General features: G+C 30.8%; 4 non-coding genes across 4 annotated transcripts; all 4 read left to right on the top strand.

Moving 5' to 3' along the window:
- Positions 1-13,895: 13,895 nt before the first annotated feature.
- TRNAY-GUA (transfer RNA tyrosine (anticodon GUA)) lies at positions 13,896-13,981 on the top strand. The gene is given in 2 exon segments: positions 13,896-13,932; positions 13,946-13,981. It is a non-coding gene; the product is annotated as a tRNA-Tyr (tRNA).
- Positions 13,982-17,753: 3,772 nt separating this feature from the next.
- Positions 17,754-17,839, top strand: TRNAY-GUA (transfer RNA tyrosine (anticodon GUA)). The gene is given in 2 exon segments: positions 17,754-17,790; positions 17,804-17,839. It is a non-coding gene; the product is annotated as a tRNA-Tyr (tRNA).
- Positions 17,840-21,579: 3,740 nt separating this feature from the next.
- TRNAY-GUA (transfer RNA tyrosine (anticodon GUA)) lies at positions 21,580-21,665 on the top strand. The gene is given in 2 exon segments: positions 21,580-21,616; positions 21,630-21,665. It is a non-coding gene; the product is annotated as a tRNA-Tyr (tRNA).
- A 3,765-nt stretch (positions 21,666-25,430) lies between these two features.
- On the top strand, positions 25,431-25,516 carry TRNAY-GUA (transfer RNA tyrosine (anticodon GUA)). Its single transcript is given in 2 exon segments — positions 25,431-25,467; positions 25,481-25,516. It is a non-coding gene; the product is annotated as a tRNA-Tyr (tRNA).
- The last annotated feature ends 50 nt before the right edge of the window (positions 25,517-25,566 follow it).

Raw genomic sequence — 25,566 nt, 5'->3', positions numbered from 1 at the left:
ATACACACGTATATACATATATTTATATATATAGAGAGTGAGAACAAGAACAGAAACATTAAATTTAAATAGTAGATTGCCTGACAATAGCACCTTTACTGTGATTAGTATATCTGTAAGTACTTATGTTTGTAATTATGGTAATTCAGTACAAAGTAATGAATGTATTAAAGTAACTTATCACTGGATCTTTGAATTAGTATATAACCAGAATTTCATGAAGTAAATATAGACTACACCTGTATATACCTACACATTTCTGACAGTTTTAGGTAAAACTGATATGTCTGCGGACTCACACCGCTAGAAACTGGGTTTCGACACCTTTGGTGAGCAGAGAATATATACCCCATTGTGTAGGTTTGTGCTTAATTTCAAACAAGCAACCAGATAAATACAATTCAAAAATACTAATTATAATAATAATAAGGTAATTAAGCTTGCACTGCACTATTAAAGATTTGTTGAATTTACGTGATAAAAAAGTTAAACAGCCTTATACTCTTAAAATAACCAATGTGATAATCTGTACAAACAAAACAAAAACCTTTGCTTAATCATTGTCATATATTACTAAACGTAGAAGTTGAGATGTTATGAATATAAACTTTATATAATAGGAGTTAACTCCTTCTACGAGTTTTTATTTTGTTAGCAATTTTATCACAGTGCTGAGAGAAGAGATTAAATATTTCTAATGAGATCTTGATCAAGATAAAGTATCCCAATTGTTTGTGTGAAATTACATTACAATAAGACCTATAATAATGTTTAACAAATCTTTTCTTTCTCACTTTGTATAACTTTTCATTTAGAATAATGAAATAGCATCTCAACAGCGCACTTTGTCTGTTGCATGCTGCTGTTGATGAGTCCTTTCTTAGCTGACCTCACACCGGATACGAGCTGTCTTTTTCTAGCAAGGATACTTAATGTTCTCGTAGAAATAATAACGTCCGAAATAATTCACTAAAGTTGAACGTTTTGTAATGTTTGAAAATTTATAACGTTCCTGGTAAATTCTGTAGTTTTCAAGCAGATGGAACTAAAAATAAATAAAAATAACTAGTGGACAAAAAAACTTTATTACTCGTATCTTCTCTCGCCAGCACCTATATAAAAAAGATGGTTGCGGCTTATTTTGATTTTTGTAAACAATAAAGGGTGATATTATAATTTTTATATTGTATTGTTCTAAACAATGTTTTTTATAGTAGTTGGTAGAGAATAGAACAAAGTTAATGAGTGAGTTAGTAAACTAACTGATGAGTTAATGAAACATTTCAGCACTTGAATTTTGAATTTTTGTTTCATCAACGTACAGTTTGCAAGAAAATAATTTTAATTTTATTTTAGATGTAAGCCGTAGTTTGAAGACCTGTCTGATAACAGAAATCGTTACAATAATATTTAAACTGTATTCTGTTTACGTGCTCAAATATACGACAAAATTTTCAAATACGGAAAGGAATATCCACAAAAAGTAACAATTATTTTGCAGGCTGAAGTTTAAACAGTATGAATACAATTTTTGTGTCTGAGATGTTGTTGAAATTGAGATGAGACTTAAATAAAAAGAATATTAAAATATTGTAATAATACACATACTAATAGTAAGGAATAGTTGTATATCTATAATGATTCTGTACCACTTAGAGTTTAATAAATTCAAAAACTGTGAAATGTTAAATGAAATATACTCTAAAACACTAAAAATGGTCTAAAATCGTCAAAAGCCCAACATTCTTATAAAACTACCGAAATAACAAAGACTAAAAATGTCATTTAAAAAAGCAAATTAAACTCTACCGTAATATATAAGCCAAACCTTATCTGCTATATCCAGTGCACAGAAGATCTTTACCACAAAACCAAGGCTTTCGCAGTAGGGTTGGATAGAAAATACACAACATAGGTTAAGACGCTATTTATCTGTGACAATAACTACAAGAGCTCGAAGAACTAAAACACTTATTAAATTAGTTTTGTATCAATCAGGCCAGAAAATGTTGGTGTGTGGTAGTTCTTAGTTTCGAGCCTGTTGTTCTGGTTGATGACCTTTAGATCTAAACAAGACAATTTAGATGATTTTGCTCTTAAATCGTGAACTCTGTATTCTTGTACTTAGAATTAAGTAATCCTGAAACTTTTTGACGTGGTTTTAATTTATGATTACAATAAAAGTGTCATCAATGTATCTGTTATATCATAATTTAGAGGTTTTAAAATAGGATGGACATGACTGTAACCTTTTCAAGATGAGACAAGAACAAATTAGTTAGAATGGTAGAAGTAATGAGCCTGTGGCTACACTGTCAGTTTGATCATGTGTCTTAATATTAAATACAAACTGAGATTTTTTGTTGTAATTTCGAATAGTTCAGTAAACTGATTTTTAGTCAAGCCATTGACTTTGGAATCATCAGGAAATATTAAATCACTAATTAACTTCAATACTTCATCAAGTAGAATGTCGGTATAAAAGGATATCAAAACTTGTGATGTACATAACCGAATTCTTGAATTTGGCGAAATTAGAGAGATCAAAGGAGTCTTTATAAGTAAAAGTATTCTCAGCGAACGAAAGTAAAACCTTGCTTATAACTGTGTTTCTTTGTTTGATACAATGGGTCTGATCGGTACATCTGTTTTATGTAGTTTAGGTAGACCATACATAATGCCACTACTTCATCAAACAGGTCTAATCTGGTTGTGTTTTTTATCAGAAATGGATTTTTTATTTTGTCTTAATAGTAGTCTTTGAAGTTTATTTTTTCTTGGTTGGATGGAATATTTAAAGTTTAAGATAAAGATCCCACTTGAGAGAAAATAAAACTTTTATTGAAACTAAAGAAAAGTAGTCATTTCTGATGAGATGTGAGTTTCATAAAAGAAAATCACATAACTATGATTTCTAACTGATGATATTTATACATTTCATTGTATATCTATAAAGAGCAAAAGGAAAATACGGTAATAATTTTAAAATCCACATGAAGAGATATATCTGTTTTGAAATAGTCGAATAATAACCACTTGGTTTACAGCTTGATCCTTTTTATGATTATGATTGTCGATTCTAACTTGTGATCAAGTTTATCATCTGTCAACACTTCTGGAAAACAACAAATTCTGTTACTACTCAAGTACATGATGTGTAATTAAATCTCATACATTTTACATGTTTATGTAGTCTAAGTAAGTATCGTAAATTAGAATTGAATCGATCTTCTGATTTTGATATACGTCGAGAATAATTATACGCTAACTGAAATAGCTAATTCGGATTATAAACATGATGAATTATAAGGTGTGAAATAAAATATATATATTATCTTATATTTTAATTTAAGAAGCTTGATGGATATGGAAATAGAATTTCTGGTTTGTCTCTCTGTTTTGAAGAAACGAATGCAATACTTGCTTTTCTCAAAGAGTGGTCACATGATACTTTACAAGTCTTTGCTAACATATATTAAAGATAGTATATTAAGGTAAAATAGTCAGTTTTAACTTGTAGGGAACAGTAAATTTAGTTACTGATTTCTGTGTACGATATGTATTGTGTAGTTTAGAGAATATCCTGATGTTTTATTTAAGGTAACTAACAATACGCTAGAATAAATATATATTAAAGGTATTACAAATTATGTTTCAAAACATTATGATAAATTTGAAATAATAATTAGAAATTGGGGTAAAATGATTTCTCACTTATTTCATATGTTTATATAAATACAATAAATTTTTAGGTTGTTCAGAAGTAAATGTCGTTTTTGAACTGCGAAGTTTGGAAAAGTATAAACCAATGTTGTAAAACATGCTTTAATCAAAGTAAGCACCATTTACTTTAACACACTTTTACCAACATGTAACGATGTTGTTTTGCCCCTGATGTTGAAATCAGTTTCTATGGTCAATGAACTCCCTGAAAGCTTCTTCTGGAGCTGTCTTGTTCAACAAGTTGTTAAAGTGCTTGAAAAAATGTAACTATGTAGTGGAAAAGTCTGTGGAATAAGATGGGGGAGGCAAAACCTCGATTCCCAATTCGTTCAAATTTGGTCGTTTCGTCGTTTCAGTCGCACTTACGTGGTTGGCAATGCTTGATGTGCTTGTGGCTAGCTTTTCTGCAAGTTCACGTACTGTTGTGCGAGGGTCTGTCTTAACTGCTTCCCTTAATGTGTTTTCATCTAAGAATGGCTTCCTTCCACGACATTTATTTCTGGATAGCCTAATAGAACTGAATAAATATTTCTTTTAAAAATGTTCTAAGCTAACTGATACAGTTTGACCACTTTTCGGGTACAGTATATGATAGAAATGCGCAATAATTGTACGCTAACCCTTCAAATACTGAGAATATACATTTGTTTTTTTTTTAATTTCGCACAACGCTACTCAAGGGTTATCTGCGCTAGCTGTCCCTAATTTAGCAGTGTAAGATTAGAAGGAAGGCAACTAGTCATCACCACCCACCGCCAACTCTTTTACCAACGAATAGTTGACCGTAACTTATAACGCCCCCAGGGCTGAAAGGGCGAGCATGTTTGGTGCGACGGGGTTTCGAACCCGCAACTCTCAGATTACGAGTCGAACGCCTTAACCCACCTTGCCATGCCGGGCCTATATTTGTTGTTTTGTGTCACTGTGTAAAGTGAAAACACTTTCTTTACTGACTTAAACTTTAGTGACATACAAAACTCTAGTTAAATACGGCGAACATTAAATGTATATATAGATTATTATAAATATTAAATATAATGTAAATACGTAGATAGTGATAATGTATCATTATTGATAATTACATTTTTTAGAAATGTGCAGTCTAATTGAATACTACAATAACTGTATTTAAATGAAATGTATTAATACACATTTAGTGTTTTGTAAAGTGAACATTAAATTTATGTACAGTTTATTTTCACTATTAAATATAATGTAAATACATATATTGTGACAATGTAATATAATTGACTTATATTTCAGTATGTTTTCTGCCTTTCCTTACAGTAAAATCTTGAGTCAGAGAGAGAGTGTTCTACATTCAAAGGAAATTATTATATGTTTTAGCACATGTAGAAGCAAAAACAATTTTCTTGATGTTCTGGTCCCTGTATCAAACACGCCAGTCTATGATCAAACAAAGATGGTTTGAAGATCGTTCTTGAAACTGTGGTATTTGAACATTAATATGGTGTAAGTTACTTTTTAAAATTTATGAAAAATGATCAATGTTACTATTCCATAATAATGATTTACCACATTTATTATGTAATAAAAATGATTTATTACAGAGTTTATTAACAAATAAAAATTACAGTCTGTATGGCAATTCATTTAATACTTTTAAAATGTTAGGTATGATAAAATTATTTCATGTTAGATAATTATAAGTTATTCGATTTCTTCAAGTGAATATATGATAAAAGCTGACATTATTATATTAATATGACACTATTATATTAATTTTATTGTTAAATAATAGTTTTATTTCGGACGTTGATGACGTAGTTGTATGTTGAAATACATTGAAAAACAATATCCCTTGGTAACACAACATCCATCTTAGTAAAACATGTGTGAATCATTTTGTCAAGTTATTTGAATATGATAAAGTCAAATACCTGAAACAGTAAATTGTAATTATTGCATGACATTTAAATAAACATCAATTTGACGACGTTTTGAAATAAATGGACAGTGAATATATAGAACTAACAAAATAGTGTTAAGCTCCCTATATCAGAACGATTTAAATATAAATAATCATTAGATAATTCATTAACTAATGAATTAGTGTTTTACACTGATTGTATTAAATTGTAGTCATATTGAAACACACTAACACATGACTTCATAGCGCCTAGCAACGTTCTCTCTGGTTCTAGTTCTTGGAACCATGACAATATCCTTTCTTATATTGTGCTTGTGTAGCAACAAGCCCTATATTACAGGGAACTATAACTTAATCGTTAGACATGACAGCACGAGTAATTCACTCTCTGCTGACACTTTATGGAACAATGACATTGTAGTCTTTTCTTCTTCCCACCTATTCCGAGACTGACGCGCCCTCTAGTGGTTTACGTGGTAAGTGAAGCCCTAATTACTTGCATTCTCATATCAGTGTTTGAAAGCTGGTGTGCGAAAACGTTATATATGGAGAAAAGTACAAAAGCAAGAGAAACCAACATTTCAGAGAAAATGGAAAACGTGCCTAAATATCATTTAGAAAGAGAATATTAGGAAAGAGTTATGGCACAAGAAAACAAAGGGAAGTACCTATTCAAAATCAGTATATATGAATTTATCGATGTGTTAAAAATTACAAAGCATTTTAATTTTTTTCACAGACCAGTAGTAATTAAATTATCAATGATAAAGAGCTGCCAAAATAAAGTTGAATTTCTCTTATGAAACCAGAAAATAATATATATTTAACATTAACTTTTATATTTAATATTTCTTATTTTATATTTTTTAAATGAGAATGAGAAAATTAGTTGTTTTTTATAAATAAAGATAAGAAAAAAATCTATCAGTGAGCGTTGTATAAAAAGAAGTATACCAAAGTGTTTCAGTGATTATTCTTTAAAACTAAATATTAATTTAACATTTATTTTCAACAAGAATAAAAATATTTTAATGTTGATTGTTGGGTGAAAATATTTAGTTCTAACTATTATACATTGGATAGCGTTCATCCAAATTATTGTATGGACGTAAATGCTATATAGTTGAATTTCCATTACCATGAATAAATGACCTTAAACAATTAAATATGATATAGCAAGAGATTCTATTTCGTTAATATTTACTATGGAATAAAAAAAATAAATTTCATGTTTGTTTGCTTTAAATTTTCGCCTTTTACACTTTTTAATGGAGAGACTAAAGTATAGACAGCTAGCCAACAACATCTATAGCCAGTTCTTGGGCTACTCTTGTTTGACGTAATGGATGGCATTAAAGTGTAATGTGTGTTTTTGTAGCAGAGAGCGCAAACCATAAATCCTCGTATTCATAGTCTTGGCTAATTAATTAACAGGCCAAGACCAGCCAAATAAATGTTATAGTTTATCACAACCGCTTATTGTGGCAAACTGATGTTTAGTAATATTATGTTTTCATGTGACCCTGGCATATAATAAACAACAACTGACAATCATACAGGTATTAAAGACATGAAAGTAAAGGTTAAACTAGTTAAGAAAGTGATAAAAAGAAACAGTATAAAAGTAAGAAATTACTTACTTATAAAAAAATCTTTGATCAACGGTTAGAAGTGAAGGTTGTGTTATACTGATTAGATTATATGTGTTGGTGAAATAACCAAGATGAAATAAAATAGAGTTAATTCTAAAACTTCATGAGTGAAAGAAAATAAAGAAGTTTCATATGTCAACCACATTAAATCTGTCATATCCACATTTGAAGAGGTCTTCTCCCAAATCAGAGCTATCAGGTTAAACGAGTAGGTTTTTGAAGAAAATATTGTGTTCTATCCAGTTAATTATTGTTAACAATTATATTAGCTTAATTTCATGAACTGTAATACCTGGCAAATGCAATGTTTTTATCGCAGTCAAAAACATACAGCAATTTTTTACTACACAAGTTAGACAAAGATAAAACGAAATAATTTTAAGTAACTCTTTACTCACCAAACTAGCTTTATATAACTAAGGTAATAGTAAAGGCATGAGAAAAATAATCCTATTCTCATCATATGCATATCGAAGCAGTAATTCAAAAGAATATTTAACACTGCAACCTGACAAGTGCTTTCGTTTTTTAAAGAAAAGCACAAAATTTCACGCATACAACTAAATGTAGATAGCGATAGGTTGTTGAAAATAAACCTAATTTTAACAAGGATTTTCATTTTCCAAGAGGTTACTTAAATATCATTAGAAAGTTAGAATTTGGCCCAAGATATAATCTCCATAATATATAGAAGAAAACAAAAACTTGAAGTACTTATTTTGTATATTAACTTTTTGAAGGTATTTTATGTCGTTACTACATTGCATTCAAGAGAATCAGTCTTTAAAAAACAGCGAAAATTTAAAACAAAGAAACACGAAATTTATTTTTTTATGTTGCATCAATAAATGAATAACGCTTATTCAGGTTAACAGACGAGATACGGAATTCGTCAAAACGCCGTACGTATAAGTAAAATTATGGATGATTTCACAAACTAAATACAGTATTTGTATAACCAACAAACATTTTATGGCACTACGAACAAACTTAGTCTACAGAAACATTTGCATATAACAACTACTTTCTTTAGAAGGAATATTGAGATAAAACACTTAGTAGCTTTTATTTTGAAATAGGAATAGGTCTTGGTTACAAAACAATAAATACACTATACTTGCTTTCAGTATAAAGACAGCCCTAAAATCATGGAATCGATTCCCCTCTGTAGATACAGCGGATAATCTGATGTGTCTTTGCTATAACAAAAACACATATTCCTGTATGAATAAATCAGAAATCGTAATTTCTAGTTATTACAGGTGCAAAATATTTCTTTTCCAAAAGCAGTGAAATCAATGGGTTCATCATGTTTCTCATTTCGTGTGACTAAGATTATTTTAGTAAATCTTTTATATCTTTATCAGTAAAGAACTACATGCTTATGAATATTTCAGGTTAGGAGTAAGCAAAACATAACATTTAATAAACACAATACATGCAGTGTTTTTTTCTTGGATAAGTGGTTTGAGATAATTAAACTATCTGTGCTAGCCGTCCCTAATTTAGCAGTGTAAGACTAGAGGGAAGGCAGCTAGTCATCACCACTCACCGCCAACTCTTGGGCTACTCTTTTACCAACGTATAGTGGGATTGACCGTAACATTATAACGCCCCCACGGCTGAAAGGGCGAGGATATGTGGAGCGACGGGGATGCGAACCCGCGACCCTCAGATTACGAGTCGCACGCCTTAACACGTTTGACCATGCCGGGCCGGCTTTGAAAGAATGTCAGTAAAAAATAATCTCTAACATTTAACATGGTTAGACACACGCACGTAGTATCCCATATATGTAATAATACGAATAATTATAGTTGAAAGATTGAGTTGTTGAAGAAGGAGAAACATATTTAAATTGTTATGAACATAAAAGCAACACATAGGACGTATAATGATTGTGGTTTAAGTTGTAAGCAGACATACATTTATGCGAACACACAATGTTTAATTTCTATTCGTAAATCTGACATGCAGGGAGAAACAAAACATTATGAGCAGATACAGATAATTCAAGTAAAATATAAAACGTTTGTTATATCGATGAAGATAGCTACTATTTGGAAACAGAATTTTATGTATTGCTTCTCTAATAATGGCTGTACTATATATATCTATACGTGTGTATGTATGTACATGAAATTAGTTGTAATAGTACGTAGAAAAGAAACAACACATCTATAAAACAGACATGTATCACCTAGGAACACACCTTAAGATGAGTAGTTATACAATGTGCCCTGGTTCTGAAGTACTGGCGATAGTAAGATCCATATTGCTTTGGAGCTATACCATTTATCCAATTTAACCTCAGTTCCGCATGTCTCACATTATAGATAAGAAGAAGAAAAATAGATGTGAGTGTTCTAGTCTACAATCTTCCACATCTTTACCATTTTTCGTTGTCTACAGCCAGATGTGGGAAGGAGACTGCTCACGAAAATGGTCACTAAGGAGAAAGAAATAATTGGAATGCATACAATAATGAGGGTAACAGTAAAACTGTCCTTGAAGTTGGCATTCTATTTTGTATAATGATGTTTGAACGTAAATACGACGATGTTAAAGTATTACTATACTTAGCTCAAACTAAATTGTTAGTACAGCTCTTATCTTCCATCCACGTATATTTAAATGTAAAAAACAAAACATAATACCAATAATGTCACAAACAAAACTTTGACTTTAGTAAAGGCTAAATTTATTTACCGACTTCTATTATCTTTTAAAAAAGGTCTGACATGGCCAGGTGGATAAGTTACTGGACTCGTAATCTAAGGATCGCGTGTTCGAATCTCCGTCTCACCAAACATTCTCGCCCCATCAGCCGTGGGGGCGTTATAATGTGACAGTCAATCCCACTTTTCGTTGATAAAAAATATCCCATGGATTGGCGGTGGGTAGTGATGAATAGCTGTCTCCCCTCTGGTCTTACACAGCAAAGTTAGGGACGGCTAGCACAGAGAGCCCTCGTGTATCTTTGCGTGAAATTCAAAACAATCAACCAATCTCTTTTAAAAATCCTCTAAACAGCTTAAAATACTAATGCTAGATTATTAAGAGAAACAATATGTAATTATAATAGAACATTCAAAGGAAAACTGTTCGTTTTAAATTAGCACATAATTACGCACTGTACTATCAGTGCCTAGTGCTCCGAATGATTAAACTCCGAATTTTCGTATTACGATACTTCAAACACAGTATCGAACCATGAAGCGACCTTCAAGAAACATTTTTATATTTAATATTTGTGAAAGAAAAATCGATCTTTTTACTTTGAGGTCACAGTTTTACAGTGAGAGTGTATTTTACTTTTAATCAACTGAAAACACTCAAAAATAATTATTCACATTAACCATTCAAGTTAGTTCAACTATGCTCTAAGAACTAATTAAATAAGATGCCATTATATTAAATGTTATTTTGCCTCTCAAAAATGACCTCAATTGAGGTATTTTATTTAATTATTTGACAATTTTAAGTTCTTTAGAACAATTTTTCAAAGAAGTTTCAGAAAGCTGCAGTAGATAGGGGTGTAAGGTTCTTTTTGCTAAAATATGTCGTATTTATCTAATTTTTTGAATCGTGTACTTTGTTTCTTCAATATATATTTGATATAAAAGGTATTTCTATACCATACGTTTATAATTTTGCTTTGTTTGATATGGATACACGCTCTCTTATGTGGGTAAAGTAGCCTTAAAAAGTATATTCGTGTAAGAGTTGCTGTTTGGATTTCGTTCACGTTTCTGTTATTAACTATTAATTTAACATAGGCATTAACTAGTTAACTGAAGAAAACCGCTGAACATAAAGATTACAATGTATCAACAAATAAGAGCACAACGTATGTTACGTCAACATTCTTTACATGAGTATTATATTCGCAAAATTCTACACAAAAGGTATAGGTATTGCAAGTCAAGTGTCTATTGAAGGTGTCTTTGTAGAGATTCACTTTAGATAATTATCTGATATAAGCAAAATACCTGGAAAAATTTATAAGTTATTAGTAAACACTTAGATATATGTACGCACCCAACATATGTGAAACGGTGAAATAAAATAGCACAGATTTTTTGATAACATACACACAAACGTCTTTATTACACTACTAAACAAAACAATAAATATAATCACAGATATTATGACAGGAAACGAGATGTTGAACAATAAAAAATAAATAAAATGAAATGAAACTATGCAGTTCACAGAACTTAACCTTCGACCTAGAGCTGTAGTTTATGACCTAAAATATTTGTTAGATAATTGAATGAGTGAGTAGTCTTTGTGTTCAGACAAGAAAGTAACCGTATGGTTAAAATTGTCTCAGATTATGTGTTCACAGAAAGGTTGTAAACATGGTTAGCTGTAGTTGTTATTGGATTTTCTAATGAGAAAAAATGAGTATAATTATTTGAAGTTCTTATCAGGGTTTTAGTTCAAACAAAAGAATAAAGCAATTTAACAGACGTAGTATCTAGAATTTGTTTTCACACAAGAGGTTATATCTTGTTGGCTGGAGTGGTTACTAGATGTTATATTCAAAGAAAGATTGTAAGCTTGATCAAGTAGGATGTTTCCTAAATGTGTTTAGAAAAGAAAGTAAGCTTAGTTGGCTGGAGTTGTTAGAAGACTTTGTTTTCAGGCAACCAAATAATCTTTGATGTCTAACTTGTAACTAGACATTTTTTTCAAACAAGATGGTTAACTGGAAAGATGACTAGACTTCGTATTTGTACAACAAGTGTAAACATAGTTAATTAGAAGAGTTATTATACTTTGTGTTCCGAGAAAGAAAACCTTTTTGAAAAACTGGTGTTTAAGGCGTCCGACTCCTCATGTGAGGGTCACGTCTTCGAATCCCACTGGCACCAAACATGCTCGCAATTTCCACCGTAAGGGCGTTATCATGTTACGCTCAATATTACTATTCGTTCGTAAAAATGTAGCCCAAATCCTGGCGGTGGGTGGTGATGACTAACTGACTTTTCTCTAGTCTTACACTACTAAATCAGGTACGGATTGCCTTCGTATATCTTAAAATAGAGATCATCTCTTACGATTTCTTAAATACAAGAATAGGTAACATGATATAATAATTTTAAGTGATTTCGAAAAAAGCTATGATGCTCATACCAACATAAATTTGTTTATTTAACTTTGTGATTTTAACACTATGTGATTCAAAGTAGATGGCATATTTGTCTACTTGGATGATTAGTTAAGCAATAGAACGGCCGTATTGGTAACATGGATATACTCTTCTCGTCGAACTCATATGGGTCACATCATATATGTATTTTTTTTTACGTTGAATATTTCTTCCAATAGGATAATGCTTCATAAACCTTACTGGCCATCCCTGAGTTAGAAACCAATGAACCTTTTTATGTTATTGCGTTATTTTATAGTCCATTATAATAGTTTTAGACTGTCCTACCCAGCTGGTTATTACAGAACTTTTGTGTTTAATACTCGTAACAGACTCATAGATCTCTGAAGAATGTATTACAAGTATCTAATAAGTTTTAATTTATTTTATGCTTTGATCTTTAGCATTCTGTGATAAACATAGGTTTTATTTTCGTTTCTCAGATTGAATTGTATTGTTTCGTTAATATCTAGTTGGCTAATTTGAATAAAACTTGCCAATCTATCGTGTATTTCTTATTTTGTGATAGCCCTAAACTTGCATAAAATATCCCCGATCATAAGATATTAAAAATCAAACGAGATGCGCAGTCACTACTTGCATGCGCAGTGTTAATCGTTGTGTTTATTTTGCGTACCACTAAAACTTTTAAGACATGTAAGAAGCAAAAAGAACCCAAATAATTTTATTAAACAATAATACAGTATAAAACAATAACAAGGTAAAAAGCATAATAAAACTCAATTCTAAGCTTGCACTTCAAATAACGTCTTCAAAGCACAACAAGAGAATTTGTTTACTTTATTCAGGAGTATAACACGTCTTTTTTAATTCGAATCTTTTGTTATTCACATTAGGTTAACATTTAAGCTTCTTCCGAGAACGATAAATTACTTTGTTGTTTATGGATTGTGTCATGCAGTGTTTTTTGTTCTATTTGTTTCACAAAAGCCTGTTGTGAAGTATGCATTAGAAGATAATTATAAGAAGCAAAAGAGTAATTTAACACTTTTAAGATGATAAGGAGTACTATACATAAATCTAATAGAGTGGGACAAATTTGGCTAGATGGAGTTGTGAATTGACGGAATTGTTTAATCTATACAGTGAACATTCGAGTTTGTAAGTGCTATAGACTGGGAAAGGAGAAATATGATGCATAACCTAAAATCTGATTTTATAGGAAGGACTTAAATAAGCCAAAAGAAATAAATTTGAATATATTTAAATAATGACTTGATATTAGCACCTAATTCATAGGATGAACATATAGAAAACTGGGTGACTTCCTATTCTGATAGAAAAGAGTATGAAAACCTGAAAAGAACTGGATTGGGTACTCATTAAATAATGAGACAAATCCATAGGAAAAATAATTGAAATCATAAAATATATAATGATAGAAGAAATTAGAGTTTAAACCTACGGTTTTAATTAGAAATATCAAATGGTAGTGTTGGTGTCAAACGGTCCGACGATAGCTTAGTTGGTGGAGCGGTGGATTGTAGTAGAGTTATAATTATCCATAGGTCGGTGGTTCAAATCCGCCTCGTCGGATATTATTTTGCCCGCCATGGCCAAGCGTGTTAAAACGATCGACTCGTAATCCGAGGGTCGCGGGTTTGAATCCTCCTGGCACCAAACATGCTCGAACTTTCAACCGTGGCGGCGTTATCACGTGACGCCCAATCCCACTATTCGTTGGTAAAAGAGTAGCCCAAAGCTGGCGGTGGTTGTTGATGACTAACACCTTTTCTCTAGTCTAACACTTCTAAATTAAAGACGGAGAACCTTTGTATATTATAAAAAAAAGATCATTTCTTTCGATTTCATAAATATAGATATAGGTAACATGATATAATACTTTTAAGTTATTTCGAAAGAGCTGTGATGCTCATACCAAAATAAACTTGTTTATTTAACTTTCTGTAACTATTATTCTGTCCCTGAAGTTTGCTTTAGTTATTAATTTTTAAACTCTGATTGAACGGAACAAATTCTTATATCAACTCGTCTTTTGATATTTTCCACAGCATTTCCAAACAGATAATTATTTAACATTTTATTTATTTTTTGAAATTCATAATTATATTTAGATACAATTTATGCATTTAGATTAATATATTTCTTAGTCAATCAGTTTGTTATAACCCTAACATTTTTTTGCTTTGCTCTCATTGATAAAACTCGTTTAAGATTTTTATAGTGAAGAACGTAATTATTCTTATCAAATAAAATTGTCTCTTTATAAATTTAGTAGCTATTCAGTTTTCTGGTGCTAGGGTTATAACTGAACGATAGTTATGTATATTTTTTGGATATTCTAAATCTACTTTTAAAATATATCCTATTTTTTAATTATCACTCGTTTTCATTACACTAAGAAATAAGATGGTAGGGAAGACTATATAGCTGGATAATAAAATGTTCGAATTTTATTACATCAGTAATTAGCAGGAACTTAATATGCATAAGAATAAACAAAGGAGAGTAAGTATGATTAAAATTCATTAACAACTGTTTTGGCTTTGCGATAGCTAAGACTCACAAGTTACGATTATTCTTTAACTGTTTTGCACAGTATGCGTGTACTGTTACGTATTTCAGTTTCGGATTTATTATGTTATGTACGTTGCGTAATACTACTTCACATAATCGGAAATTTTAATAGTAGTTTATCAAATCTATTAATATGTATTAAATTTGTGATATTTCTCAACGAGATTCATTCACACAATTTTCGTTTTGACACATATTTTTACTATAGAAATATGAAGATAATACAATTTACAATAACGTTTATTAGTAATAGTTTTAGTTCATATACAAGTTTTACAAACTTACAGACAACAATGAATGTTATATCCAGTCTAGAACTAAATATATTATAGTTGATTCAAGTCCACGATGAGCAAATTAATTCTGAGTTCATATTGTTGCATCACGCTTAAAATAGCTAGTTCGGTTGGCCTTGTACCGTTAAAACCTACTTCTTACCGAGAGAGATATTTAATTCCTCGTAGTAAACCTAATGTCGGAACAAATTCACTTAAGAACCTTCATCAAAGTTCGCGACAATACTTTCATTCACTGGTATTTCATACACACCTAGTACATTGTCGATTTCTACGCACACCAACGAACGTTCTAAACAATTCGAGAAAAGGAGGGACTTGAGCAATACACAGTCAACAATATATATCACATGTAAAAAAATAAAACTATACACATACAGACTTAGGCACCAACGGTAAATTTGTTCAAGTTTGTGTTTAAATGAATAACACCAACGTAAAATTACAGAAATATATTGATTTATCGTAATAAATTAATAGACCCTAAACGTCGAGATATGTTTACTATTCGATAGGCAATGTTTTTGTTTTATTTATAAGCACAGAAATAAATACATACGTTTTATAGAGGATAGAATTTCTTGTATTAATACTATTTCATTCTTTAGTGTGTATAGATATATCTTTTATACATAAAAGTCATTTTCGTTGATTATTTCTCTGAGGCTAATATCCTTCCAGTTAAGTATTCTGAAAACAGAAAAAAAGAATTGCATTAATTTTATTGCGTGTTAATTTACATTTGATTATTCATCTAATGATTGTTTAAATTGTGTTTTAGAATCTGTTGACGTCATTTATTAAATCTGAAATTATTTTTAGTAGGTGTTTAGATCTAAGTAGCAATTAAGTCAGAAGAACTGTGGGAATATAATTTGAATGGTATTATACGAAAATTTACCATTTCACTAGCTGTGAATGATATCCATCAGCAGTATCATTTTGCATGCAAACTTATTATTAATCATATCTGTATGTAAGCGTTGTGCAAGAGCGATTTTATGATCCTTCGAGAGGAATGGATATTCGTTAGCATCTGTCTGACACTATGTGATTCAAGGTAGATAGCACATTTGTTTAGTTAAGCAATAGAACGGCCGTATTGGTGACATGGATATACCCTTCTCTTCGAACTCATAAGGGCCACATGATATATTTATTTTTTCTTACGTGGAATATTTATTCCAATAAGATAATGCTTCTTAATGCTTACTGGCCATCCCTGAGATAAAACCAATGAACCGTTTTTTTATTATTTTGTTATTTTATAGTACATTATAATACTTTTAGTCTGTCCTACCCAGCTGGTCATTAGAGAACTTTGTTTTTAATACACATAACAGCCTTTTAGATCTCTGAAGAATGTATTACAAGCATCCAATAAGTTTTAATTTTTTTAATGCTTTGATCTTTAGCATTCTGTGATAAACATAGGTTTTATTTTCGTTTCCCAGAATGAATTGTAATGTTTCGTTAATATCTTGTTTCCTAATTTAAATAAAACTTGCCAATCTATCGTGTATTTCTAATTTTGTTATAGCTTTAAACATGCATAAGATATCCCCATACATAAGAGATAAAAATCAAACAACATGCGCAGTCACTACTTGCATGCGCAGTGTTAATCGTTGTGTTTATTTTGCGTACCAGAAGAACGTTTAAAACATGTAAAAGCCAAAATCCAAAAAAATTTAATTATACCATAATACAGTATAAAAACAATAACAAGGTAAAAAGCATAATAAAACTCAATTCTAAGCTTGCACTTCAAATAACTTCTTCAAAGCACAACAAGAAAGATTGTTTACTTTATTCAGGAGAAAAAACACGTCTTTTTTAATTCCAATCTTTTGTCATTTACATTATGTTAACATTTAAGCTTCTTCCTAGAACGATAAACTACTTTGTTGTTTATGGATGGTGCCGTGCAGTGTTTTTTTCTATTTCTTTCACAAAAACGTATTGTAAATTGTACATTACAAAATAATTATAAGAAGTAAAAGTGTAATTGAAGACTTATACGATGGTAAAGAGTACAATACATAAATCTAATAGAGTGGGACAAAATTGGCTAGATGGTGTTGTGAATTGATGAAATGGTTTAATCTATACAGTGAACATTCGAGTTTGTAAGTGTTATAGACTGGGAAAGGAGAAATATGATGCATAACCTAAAATCTGATTTTATAGGAAGGACTTAAATAAGCCAAAAGAAATAAATTTGTATATATTTAATTAATGAGTTAATATTAGAACCTGATTCATCGGATGAATGTACAAAAACTGGGTGAGCTCCTAATCTAATAGAAAAGAATATGAAAACCCAAAAACAAATGGATTGGGTGCTCATTATATATCAGACAAATCCATAGGAAAAAGCTTTAAAATCATAAAAAATAATGACAGATGAAATAAGAGTTTAAACATACGGGGTTAATTAGAAATATCAAATGGTATTGTTTGTGTCTGACGGTCCGACGATAGCTCAGTTGGTAGAGCGGTGGACTGTAGTAGGCTTATAGTTATCCATAGGTCGGTGGTTCAAATCCGCCTCGTCGGATGTTGTTTTGCCCGGCATAGCGAAGCGTTTTGAGGCGTTCGATTTGAAATCCGAGTGTCGCGGGTTTGAATCTCCGTGGCACTAAACATGCTCGCACTTTCAACCGAGGCGGCGTTATCACGTGACGCCCAATCCCACTATTCGTTGGTAAAAGAGTAGCCCAAAAGCTGGCGGTGGTTGTTGATGACTAGGCACCTTTCTCTAGTCTAACACTTCTAAATTATAGCCTTCGTATACAATAAAAGAGAGATCATCTCTTTCGATTTCTTAAATATAAGAATAGGTAACATGATATATCAATTTTAAGTGATTTCGAAAGAGCTATGATGCTCATACCAACATAAATTTGTTTATTTAACCTTCTGTAAATATTATTCTGTCCCTGAAGTTTGGTGTAGTTATTAATTATTAAACTTTGTTTGGATCGGAACACGTTTTGTATCAACTCGTGTTTTGATATTTTCCACAGAATTTCCAAACAGATAATTATTTAACATTTTATTTATTTTTTGAAAATCATAATTACATTTGGTTATAATTTATGCATTTAGATTAATATATTTCTTAGTCAATCAGACTGTTTGAACCCTAACATTTTTTTGCTTTACTCTCATTGATAAAACTCGTTTAAGATTTTATAGTGAAGAACGTAATTATTCTTATCAAATAAAATTGTCGTTTTATAAATTTAGTAGCTATTCAGTTTTCTGGTGCTAGGGTTATAACTGAACGATAGTTATGTAGATTTTTTGGATATTCTAAATCTACTTTTAAAATATATCCTATTTTTAAATTATCACTCGTTTTCATTACACTAAGAATTAAGATGGTAGGGAAGACCATATAGCTGGATAATAAATTGTTCGAATTTTATCACATGAGTAATTAGTAGGAACTTAATATGCATAAGAATAAACAAAGGAGAGCAAGGATGATTAAAATTATTTTATAACTGGTTTGGCTTTGCGATAGCTAAGACTCACAAGTTACGATTATTCTTTAACTGTTTTGCACAGTATGCGTGTACTGTTACGTATTTCAGTTTCGGATTTATTATGTTATGTACGTTGCGTAATACTACTTCACATAATCGGAAATTTTAATAGTAGTTTATCAAATCTATTAATATGTATTAAATTTGTGATATTTCTCAACGAGATTCATTCACACAATTTTCGTTTTGACACATATTTTTACTATAGAAATATGAAGATAATACAATTTACAATAACGTTTATTAGTAATAGTTTTAGTTTATATACAAGTTTTACAAACTTACAGACAACAATGAATGTTATATCCAGTCTAGAACTAAATATATTATAGTTGATTCAAGTCCACGATGAGCAAATTAATTCTGAGTTCATATTGTTGCATCACGCTTAAAATAGCTAGTTCGGTTGGCCTTGTACCGTTAAAACCTACTTCTTGCCGAGAGAGATATTTAATTCCTCGTAGTAAACCTAATGTCGGAACAAATTCACTTAAGAACCTTCATCAAAGTTCGCGACAATACTTTCATTCACTGGTATTTCATACACACCTAGTACATTGTCGATTTCTACGCACACTAACGAACGTTCTAAACAATTCGAGAAAAGGAGGGACTTGAGCAATACACAGTCAACAATATATATCACATGTAAAAAATAAAACTATACACATACAGACTTAGGCACCAACGGTAAATTTGTTCAAGTTTGTGTTTAAATGAATAACACCAACGTAAAATTACAGAAATATATTGATTTATCGCAATAAATTAATAGTCCCTAAACGTCAAGATATGTTTACTATTCGATAGGCAATGTTTTTGTTTTATTTATAAGCACAGAAATAAATACATACGTTTTATAGAGGATAGAATTTCTTGTATTAATACTATTTCATTCTTTAGTGTGTATAGATATATCTTTTATACATAAAAGTCATTTTCGTTGATTATTTCTCTGAGGCTAATATCCTACCAGTTAAGTATTCTGAAAACAGAATATTGCGTGTTAATTTGCATTTTATTTTTCATCTAATGACTGTTTAAATTGTGTTTTAGAATCTGTTGACGTCATTTATTAAATCTGAAATTATTTTTAGTAGGTGTTTAGATCTAAGTAGCAATTAAGTCAGAAGAACTGTGGGAATATAATTTGAATGGTATTATACGAAATTTACCATTTCACTGGCTGTGAATGATATCCATCAGCAGTATCATTTTGCGTGCACAATTATTATTAATCATATCTGTATGTAAGCGTTGTGCAAGAGCGATTTTATGATCCTTCAAGAGGAATGGACATTCGTTAGCATCTGTCTGACACTATGTGATTCAAGGTAGATAGCATATTTGTTTAGTTAAGCAATAGAACGGCCGTATTGGTGACATGGATCTACCTTCTCGTCGAACTCATAAGGGCCACATGATATATTTATTTTTTTTCTTACGTGGAATATTTCTTCCAATAGGATAATGCTTCATAATGCTTACTGGCCATCCCTGAGAAAAACCAATGAACCGTTGTTTTTATTATTGCGTTATTTTATAGCCCATTATAATACTTTTAGTCTGTCCTACCCAGCTGGTTATTAGAGAACTTTGTGTTGAATACACATAACAGCCTTTTATATCTTCTAAGAATGTATTACAAGAATCCAATAAGTTTTAATTTTTTTATGCTTTGATCTTTAACATTCTGTGATAAACATAGGTTTTATTTTCGTTTCCCAGAATGAATTGTAATGTTTCGTTAATATTTAGTTTGCTAATTTAAATAAAACTTGCCAATCTATCGTGTATTTCTAATTTTGTTATAGCCCTAAACTTGCATAAGATATCCCCGATCATAAGAGATAAAATCAAACAACATGCGCAGTCACTACTTGCATGCGCAGTGTTAATCGTTGTGTTTATTTTGCGTACCAGAAGAACGTTTAAAACATGTAAAAGCCAAAAGAATTCAAAAAATTAATTATACCATAATACAGTATAAAAACAATAACAAGGTAAAAAGCATAATAAAACTCAATTCTAAGCTTGCACTTCAAATAACTGCTTCAAAGCACAACAAGAAAGATTGTTTACTTTATTCAGGAGAAAAAACACGTCTTTTCTAATTCCAATCTTTTGTCATTTACATTAGGTTAACATTTAAGCTTCTTCCGAGAACGATAAACTACTTTGTTGTTTATGGATGGTGCCATGCAGTGTTTTTTCTATTTCTTTCACAAAAACGTATTGTAAAGTGTACATTACAAGATAATTATAAGAAGTAAAAGTGTAATTGAAGACTTATAAGATGGTAAAGAGTACTATACATAAATCTAATAGAGTGGGACAAAATTGGCTAGATGGAGTTGTGAATTGATGAAATGGTTTAATCTATACAGTGAACATTCGAGTTTGTAAGTGTAATAGACTGGGAAAGGAGAAATATGATGCATAACCTAAAATCTGATTTTATAGGAAGGACTTAAATAAGCCAAAAGAAATAAATTTGAATATATTTAATTAATGAGTTAATATTAGCACCTGATTCATCGGATGAATATACAAAAAACTGGGTGCTCTCTAATCTAATAGAAAAGAATATGAAAACCCAAAACAAATGGATTGGGTGCTCATTATATATCAGACAAATCCATAGGAAAAAGCTTTAAAATCATAAAAAATAATGACAGATGAAATAAGAGTTTAAACCTACGGGGTTAATTAGAAATATCAAATGGTATTGTTTGTGTCTGACGGTCCGACGATAGCTCAGTTGGTAGAGCGGTGGACTGTAGTAGGTTTATAGTTATCCATAGGTCGGTGGTTCAAATCCGCCTCGTCGGATGTTGTTTTGCCCGGCATAACGAAGCGTTTTGAGGCGTTCGACTCGAAATCCGAGCGTCGCGGATTGAATCCCCGTGGCACTAAACATGCTCGCACTTTCAACCGAGGCGGCGTTATCACGTGACGCCCAATCCCACTATTCGTTGGTAAAAAAGTAGCCCAAAAACTGGCGGTGGTTGTTGATGACTAGGCACCTTTTCTCTAGTCTAACACTTCTAAATTATAGCCTTCGTATACAATAAAAAAAGAGATCATCTATTTCGATTTCTTAAATATAAGAATAGGTAACATGATATATCAATTTTAAGTGATTTCGAAAGAGCTATGATGCTCATACCAACATAAATTTGTTTATTTAACCTTCTATAAATATTATTCTGTCCCTGAAGTTTGGTGTAGTTATTAATTATTAAACTTTGTTTGGATCGGAACACGTTTTTGTATCAACTCGTGTTTTGATATTTTCCACAGTATTTCCAAACAGATAATTATTTAACATTTTATTTATTTTTTTGAAAATCATATAATTACATTTGGTTATAATTTATGCATTTAGATTAATATATTTCTTAGTCAATCAGACTGTTTGAACCCTAACATTTTTTTGCTTTACTCTCATTGATAAAACTCGTTTAAGATTTTTATAGTGAAGAACGTAATTATTCTTATCAAATAAAATTGTCGTTTTATACATTTAGTAGCTATTCAGTTTTCTGGTGCTAGGGTTATAACTGAACGATAGTTATGTAGATTTTTTGGATATTCTAAATCTACTTTAAAATATATCCTATTTTTAAATTATCACTCGTTTTCATTACACTAAAAAATAAGATGGTAGGGAAGACCATATAGCTGGATAATAAATTGTTCGAATTTTATCACATGAGTAATTAGTAGGAACTTAATATGCATAAGAATAAACAAAGGAGAGCAAGGATGATTAAAATTATTTTATAACTGGTTTGGCTTTGCGATAGCTAAGACTCACAAGTTACGATTATTCTTTAACTGTTTTGCACAGTATGCGTGTACTGTTACGTATTTCAGTTTCGGATTTATTATGTTATGTACGTTGCGTAATACTACTTCACATAATCGGAAATTTTAATAGTAGTTTATCAAATCTATTAATATGTATTAAATTTGTGATATTTCTCAACGAGATTCATTCACACAATTTTCGTTTTTGACACATATTTTTTACTATAGAAATATGAAGATAATACAATTTACAATAACGTTTATTAGTAATAGTTTTAGTTTATATACAAGTTTTACAAATTTACAGACAACAGTGAATATTATATCCAGTCTAGAACTAAATATATTATAGTTGATTCAAGTCCACGATGAGCAAATTAATTCTGAGTTGATATTGTTGCATCTCGCTTAAAATAGCTAGTTCGGTTGGCTTTGTACCGTTAAAACCTACTTCTTGCCGAGAGAGATATTTAATTCCTCGTAGTAAACCTAATGTCGGAACAAATTCACTTAAGAACCTTCATCAAAGTTCGCGACAATACTTTCATTTACTGGTATTTCATACACACCTAGTACATTGTCGATTCTTACGCACTCTAACGAACGTTTTAAAAAATTCGAGAAAAGGCGGGACTTGAGCAATACACAGTCAACAATATATATCACATGTAAAAAATAAAACTATACACATACAGACTTAGGGACCAACGGTAAAATTTGTTCAAGTTTGTGTTTAAATGAATAACACCAACGTAAAATTACAGAAATATATTGATTTATCATAATAAATTAATAGTCCCTAAACGTCAAGATATGTTTACTATTCGATTGGCAATGTTTTGTTTTATTTATAACACAGAAATAAATACATACCTTCTATAGAGGATAGAATTTCTTGTATTAATACTATTTCATTTTTTAGTGTGTATAGATATATCTTTTATACATAAAAGTCATTTTGGGTGATTATTTCTCTGAGGCTAATATCCTTCCAGTTAAGTATTCTGAAAACAGAAAAAAAAATTGCATTAATTCTATTGCGTGTTAATTTGCATTTGATTATTCATCTAATGATTGTTTAAATTGTGTTTTAGAATCTGTTGACGTCATTTATTAAATCTGAAATTAATTTTAGTAGGTGTTTAGATCTAAGTACCAATTAAGTCAGAAGAACTGTGGGAATCTAATTTGAATGGTTATTATTCGAAAATTTACCAATTCACTGGCTGTGAATGATATCCATCAGCAGTATCATTTTGCGTGCACAAATATTATTAATCATATCTGTATGTAAGCGTTGTGCAAGAGCGATTTTATGATCCTTCAAGTGGAATGGACATTCGTTTTCATCTGTCTGACACTATGTGATTCAAGGTAGATAGCATATTTGTTTAGTTAAAAAATAGAACGGCCGTATTGGTGACATGGATATACTCTTCTCGTCGAACTCATAAGGGCCACATGATATATGTATTTTTTCTTACGTGGAATATTTTTTCCAATAGGATAATGCTTCATAATGGTTAGTGGCCATCCCTGAGAAAAAACCAATGAACCGTTGTTTTTATTATTCCGTTATTTTATAGTACATTATAATACTTTTAGTCTGTCCTACCCAGCTGGTAATTAGAGAACTTTGTGTTTAATACACATAACAGCCTTTTATATCTCTGAAGAATGTATTACAAGCATCCAATAAGTTTTAATTTTTTTATGCTTTGATCTTTAGCATTCTGTGATAAACATAGGTTTTATTTTCGTTTCCCAGAATGAATTGTAATGTTTCGTTATTATCTAGCTTGCTAATTTAAATAAAACTTGCCAATCTATCGTGTATTTCTAATTATGTTATTGCCCTAAACTTGCATAAGATATCCCCGATCATAAGAGATAAAAATCAAAGAACATGCGCAGTCACTACTTGCATGCGCAGTGTTAATCGTTGTGTGTATTTTGCGTAACGTTTAAAACATGTAAAAAGCCAATAGAATTCAAAAAATTTAATTATACCATAATACAGTATAAAAACAATAACAAGGTAAAAAGCATAATAAAACTCAATTCTAAGCTTGCACTTCAAATAACTTCTTCAAAGCACAACAAGAAAGATTGTTTACTTTATTCAGGAGAAAAAAACACGTCTTTTCTAATTCGAATCTTTTTTCATTTACATTAGTTTAACATTTAAGCTTCTTCCGAGAACGATAAACTACTTTGTTGTTTATGGATGGTGCCATGCGGTGTTTTTTCTATTTCTTTCACAAAAACGTATTGTAAAGTGTACATTACAAGTTAATTATAAAAAGTAAAAGTGTAATTGAAGACTTATAAGATGGTAAAGAGTACTATACATAAATCTAATAGAGTGGGACAAAATTGGCTAGATGGAGTGGTGAATTGATGGAATGGTTTAATCTATACAGTGAACATTCGAGTTTGTAAGTGTAATAGACTGGGAAAGGAGAAATATGATGCATAACCTAAAATCTGATTTTATAGGAAGAAATTAAATAAGCCAAAAGAAATAAATTTGAATATATTTAATTAATGAGTTAATATTAGCACCTGATTCATCGGATGAATATACAAAAAACTGGGTGAGCTCCTAATCTAATAGAAAAGAATATGAAAACCCAAAAACAAATGGAATGGGTGCTCATTATATGTCAGACAAATCCATAGGAAAAGCTTTAAAAATCATAAAAAATAATGACAGATGAAATAAGAGTTTAAACATACGGGGTTAATTAGAAATATCAAATGGTATTGTTTGTGTCTGACGGTCCGACGATAGCTCAGTTGGTAGAGCGGTGGACTGTAGTAGGTTTATAGTTATCCATAGGTCGGTGGTTCAAATCCGCCTCGTCGGATGTTGTTTTGCCCGGCATAACGAAGCGTTTTGAGGCGTTCGATTCGAAAG

This window comes from Tachypleus tridentatus, chromosome 13 (assembly GCF_004210375.1).
Source record: "Tachypleus tridentatus isolate NWPU-2018 chromosome 13, ASM421037v1, whole genome shotgun sequence".
NCBI lineage: Eukaryota > Metazoa > Arthropoda > Merostomata > Xiphosura > Limulidae > Tachypleus > Tachypleus tridentatus.
This window is presented reverse-complemented; position numbering and strand designations above follow the sequence as displayed.